At 61.9% G+C, this 5786-nt stretch overlaps 1 pseudogene; it reads left to right on the top strand.

Moving 5' to 3' along the window:
- Window positions 1–211: 211 nt before the first annotated feature.
- LOC116750609 lies at window positions 212–1285 on the top strand (annotated as a pseudogene).
- Window positions 1286–5786: the final 4501 nt, after the last annotated feature.

Below are 5786 nucleotides of genomic sequence, written 5' to 3'. Positions count from 1 at the left end.
TGTTGGAATTACAGTTCCGCCGTTTTCTTGCGTTGAGTCCTTGGCCTCAGTTTTCTCGTCTGTAAAATAGGGATGAGAACAGTGCCCCCTACCTCAGGACTCATAGAGATGAACTTGGGTAACCTGCGTCTGCCCGCTAGGCATGTGTTATTATTTTGGTTAGCAGTGATGCTGTGTTCACTGTCCCGTCCTCCCAGCTCCTCTCTGACCCATGGATCCACCTGGCTGGGCCAAGATAAGATGTTCCTGGCACCACTGTCTCCCCGGGCTGCTTCTGGCTCCGTGCTTCTCCTCCTACCTGCGTGTGTCCCGAGACAAGCCCACATGGGTCCCCGAATTGGGGGCCCCCTCCCAGGCCACTGCGGGGCCCTCCACCCTCCCACCTCTGCGTCTCCTGCTGTGGACGTGGCTATTCAACACCCCAGTAGCTCTGTCCCACTGCTCAGAGATGTGGCCCGGCACAGTCGACTGCCACCTGTCAACCACAGCGAGTACCCTCGGGCGGATGCGGTCCTTGTGCGTCACCGAAAGGTCAGCTCCGGGCGTAAGGCACAGCTCACGCCTTCCCTGCGGCACCCCCCCAAGCTAGCGCTGGGTCTGGTTCAGCATGGAATCGCCCAGCAACTGCCCCAAACCGAAGGCCCTGGACGGATACTTCATCCTCACTGTGTCCTACCGCCAGGACTCAGATATCTTCACGCCATACAGCTAGCTTGAGCTATGGCCTGGCCAGCCTGTGGACACACTGGTGAACGTCTCGGCCAAGACCAAGCTGGTGGCCTGGGTGGTGGCCAACTGGAGGGCGGACTTGGTCAGGGTACAGTACTAGCAGAAGCTGCAGCCTCACCTCCAAATGGATGTGTATGGACGCTCCCACATGCCACTGCCCCAGGAGGTCATGACCAACAGGCTGTCCCAGTACAAGTTTTACCTGGCTTTCAAGAACTCCTTGCACCCTGACTATATCCCAGAGAAGCTGTGGAGGAACGCCCTGCACTCCTGGGCAGTGCCAGTGGTGCTGGGCCCCAGCAGGAGGAACTGTGAACAGTTCCTGCTACCCGAAGCCTTTATCCACGTCGAAGACTTTCAGAGCCCCAAGGACTTGACCCATTATCTGCTGGTGCTGGTCAAGGACCACACCCTCTACCCGAGCTGCTTCCGCTGGCGGGAGACGCTGCGGCCCAGATCCTTCAGCTGGGGCTTGATGTTCTGTAAGTCCTGCTAGCGGCTGCAACAGAATCCCAACTACCAGACGGTGCCCAGTATCACGTCTTGGTTCACGTGAGCCAGCCAACCTGGGGCCTGGGCTGCTGGGCATCTGGGGACCTTGGTGGGTGGAGCGCTCCCTTACCTGGGGCTTCCCCTACTGGGCACCGCTGCTGCCAGGAATGTTGCTTCCGTGGGACCTCGCTTGCTAGGAGCTTCACCTGCTGGGGGCGGGGGTGTCATCTACCAGGGGCTGTGGCTGCTGGGCACCCACCAAGACACCCCCTGGGGAACTAGCCTTGGTGCCCCGCCCACTGGTGATGGCTCTGGTGGATTGGCTTGTGGGTACTGCTGCTTGGTGCCCCGCCCACTGGTGATGGCCCTGGTGGATTGGCTTGTGGGTACTGCTGCTTGGTGCCCCGCCCACTGGTGATGGCTCTGGTGGATTGGCTTGTGGGTACTGCTGCTTGGTGCCCCGCCCACTGGTGATGGCCCTGGTGGATTGGCTTGTGGGTACTGCTGCTTGGTGCCCCGCCCACTGGTGATGGCTCTGGTGGATTGGCTTGTGGGTACTGCTGCTTGGTGCCCCGCCCACTGGTGATGGCCCTGGTGGATTGGCTTGTGGGTACTGCTGCTTGGTGCCCCGCCCACTGGTGATGGCCCTGGTGGATTGGCTTGTGGGTACTGCTGCTTGGTGCCCCGCCCACTGGTGATGGCCCTGGTGGATTGGCTTGTGGGTACTGCTGCTTGGTGCCCCGCCCACTGGTGATGGCCCTGGTGGATTGGCTTGTGGGTACTGCTGCTTGGTGCCCCGCCCACTGGTGATGGCCCTGGTGGATTGGCTTGTGGGTACTGCTGCTTGGTGCCCCGCCCACTGGTGATGGCCCTGGTGGATTGGCTTGTGGGTACTGCTGCTTGGTGCCCCGCCCACTGGTGATGGCTCTGGTGGATTGGCTTGTGGGTACTGCTGCTTGGTGCCCCGCCCACTGGTGATGGCCCTGGTGGATTGGCTTGTGGGTACTGCTGCTTGGTGCCCCGCCCACTGGTGATGGCCCTGGTGGATTGGCTTGTGGGTACTGCTGCTTGGTGCCCCGCCCACTGGTGATGGCCCTGGTGGATTGGCTTGTGGGTACTGCTGCTTGGTGCCCCGCCCACTGGTGATGGCCCTGGTGGATTGGCTTGTGGGTACTGCTGCTTGGTGCCCCGCCCACTGGTGATGGCCCTGGTGGATTGGCTTGTGGGTACTGCTGCTTGGTGCCCCGCCCACTGGTGATGGCCCTGGTGGATTGGCTTGTGGGTACTGCTGCTTGGTGCCCCGCCCACTGGTGATGGCCCTGGTGGATTGGCTTGTGGGTACTGCTGCTTGGTGCCCCGCCCACTGGTGATGGCCCTGGTGGATTGGCTTGTGGGTACTGCTGCTTGGTGCCCCGCCCACTGGTGATGGCCCTGGTGGATTGGCTTGTGGGTACTGCTGCTTGGTGCCCCGCCCACTGGTGATGGCTCTGGTGGATTGGCTTGTGGGTACTGCTGCTTGGTGCCCCGCCCACTGGTGATGGCCCTGGTGGATTGGCTTGTGGGTACTGCTGCTTGGTGCCCCGCCCACTGGTGATGGCCCTGGTGGATTGGCTTGTGGGTACTGCTGCTTGGTGCCCCGCCCACTGGTGATGGCCCTGGTGGATTGGCTTGTGGGTACTGCTGCTTGGTGCCCCGCCCACTGGTGATGGCCCTGGTGGATTGGCTTGTGGGTACTGCTGCTTGGTGCCCCGCCCACTGGTGATGGCCCTGGTGGATTGGCTTGTGGGTACTGCTGCTTGGTGCCCCGCCCACTGGTGATGGCCCTGGTGGATTGGCTTGTGGGTACTGCTGCTTTGTGCCCCGCCCACTGGTGATGGCCCTGGTGGATTGGCTTGTGGGTACTGCTGCTTGGTGCCCCGCCCACTGGTGATGGCTCTGGTGGATTGGCTTGTGGGTACTGCTGCTTGGTGCCCCGCCCACTGGTGATGGCCCTGGTGGATTGGCTTGTGGGTACTGCTGCTTGGTGCCCCGCCCACTGGTGATGGCCCTGGTGGATTGGCTTGTGGGTACTGCTGCTTGGTGCCCCGCCCACTGGTGATGGCCCTGGTGGATTGGCTTGTGGGTACTGCTGCTTGGTGCCCCGCCCACTGGTGATGGCTCTGGTGGATTGGCTTGTGGGTACTGCTGCTTTGTCAATGAACCGCCTCGGGGGTATGCAGGTTGGCAATACTGACACCATTTTCGAGATGGGAACGCTCTGAGGACACTGGTGTGTCCTCCCTTACTCCAGATCAGTGGTTCTCACTCCAGGACGATTCTGCTCCCAGGGGACAATTGGAGTGTCTGGGGACATCTGTGGTTGTCACAACCTGGGGGTGGGCTGATAGCATCGAGTGGGAGGGGGCCAGAAATGCTGCTCAATAGCCTACAGTGCCCGGGAGACTGGGGCGCAGAGGGGGTGGGACTGGGGGCGGGGCTGTCTGGGGGTCCATGTGGGGCAGGGCTGGGACAAGGGGACGTTCTACACCTAGCGCAAGGATAGAGGAGGGGCAGGAACTGCCCCCAAAGGAGGGCAAGGGGAGAGGGTGTGACGCGGTGCATGTGACTGTGAGAGCGGGGACGACCACGTGGGGCTTGGAGTGTGGGTGGGCGTGGCCGTGTGTGACTGAACAGGCGGCCCCTGTGTTCTTGCAGGTGACCTTGAGGACGCCCCTCTCTGAGTGTGCCTGACCACTGAGCATGTAAGCATGTGGACCGTGGGTCTGCGTGTGATCCTAAGCCCTGTGTGGGTGGCAGTCTCTGTGCCCTGTGTGAGTGTGTGAGTGTGTGTGTGTGTGTGTGTGTGTGTGTGTGTGGCGCGCACTGCTGAGAACCCCAGCCTTGGGGTCTGCGGGGGCAGCTCTGTTTACGTTCCAATTCTCTGGTGGGCTGGGCCAGTGCCCTGTGGTTGGATCTGGGTGGGAGATGGGAAGGCTGAAGTCCCAGGAGGCTGCGCACGCGCGCGCACACACACACACTCACACTCACACCAAGGCAGCCAAGCTTCAGGGACCACAGACCCGGGCTCCAAGGCCAATTTTCCTGCTGTGTGTCCTGGGCTGAGCAACTTCCCTCTCTGAGGCTCAGGGCCTTCTAGGATGATGAAACTGAGGCTCAGCTTCCCCAGCGTCTGGGAACTCTGGCTTCTCGGCATGGCTGGGCTGAGTCAGCCCAAACAGTGTAGGAATCCGCCACCCCAAACCTCAGAGTCAGAAGATTGCGGGGATGGGTGGGGGCCCCAGCCAGTCAGCCTGTTCTGAAATTGCCTTCCAAGCAGGCCACCCACGGTTTGGGACCTGGCCTCCAAGCCCTGCTCTCGGAGCTCCCTGGAAGTCCTGCCTGTTAGCTGACTCCAGTGTCTCCAACTGCAGCCTGGGGGCGTGGCGGGTGCTGGGGAGCAGGGAGCTGGGGGTGTTCCTGCCTGGCTGGGTGAGACTCCCTGGGGGCAGCTTCTGATTTGAGTCCTCCAGCTTCAGGATGGGGGTTGGGTCTGGGAAGGCCAGAGCGCAGATGTGTGGGAAAAGGGGGCAGAGGGCCAGTGTAGGAGACACAGCAGTAAAGGAGGGAAGGGTCTGTTCTCTGAGAGCCCCGGTCTGGGGTGGAGGCAGGGAAGAGGAGAGACGACTGTGCCCTAGGGAAAGCTGTATGGGAAGGGGGAGTTGCGCCTTCGAGACCCCCCCCCCCCAGTCTGAGGGGAAGAAGGGGAGGGGTCCACGTCATCTGGTCTCCCGGGTGCCAGCTCCGTGCTGGGAGCACCCACTCTCTTCCCCGCCCCTCCTCAGCCCGTGCAACCTGCCGACCCCTCCCCGCCAGCTGGGAACCCAATTCCCCGGTGCAGCCCTGGGCTTGCCAAGCATCAAGGTGACACCACGGGCAAATCTAAGCACCGCACCGTACTTTTTCCATCCTCCACAGGGGCTTGTCGTAAATTCTCCCTCGGGCTCCGGCCAGAGCTTTTATGGCCCCAGGACCTAGGTCCCTGAGGACCCGGCTCTGCCGCAGCAGGCGCCGGTTTCGGGCTGGATGGGGTTGGCGCCCGCCCCAGACCTATCCCCGCAGGGAGATGGGCAGCGAGCTATATTTTTAGCTAGTGAAAGGAGATAGTGGCTCCGAGTTCACCCTGGTGAGAGCTGCCCAGGCCCGAGGAGACCTGTTGGGTGAGGGAGACCTGGTTCACGGGGACCTCAGTCTTCTCATCTACACTGTATTTACACCTTCCCTCCCCAGAAGGACACCTTGCAGGGAGGCGGGGAGGGAAGGGGCACGGGGACCTGCAGAGAAGTGGGAGAGAAGGTCCCTGCCGACATCCCCCCATTCACCCCACTTTCCTTTTTGTACCCCGGAAACAAGACCCTCTTTGCATCTACTTTCCTCTTACCCCTAAGCAAATGGAATCCTTCCACCATCCTGCAGGTGGTACCCGCACCAGTCCCCCTCTTCCCAATGGAGATGGCGCCTCCTCCCCGTACGCCCTCATGCCCCTCCGAGATGTGGGCACCCCCCGAGCGCGTAATCACAACCGGGGC

This window comes from Phocoena sinus, chromosome 3, assembly GCF_008692025.1.
Source record: "Phocoena sinus isolate mPhoSin1 chromosome 3, mPhoSin1.pri, whole genome shotgun sequence".
Classification (NCBI taxonomy): Eukaryota; Metazoa; Chordata; class Mammalia; order Artiodactyla; family Phocoenidae; genus Phocoena; species Phocoena sinus.
The sequence above is the reverse complement of the archived record's forward strand: the minus strand, read 5'-3'. Positions and strand labels throughout refer to the sequence as shown.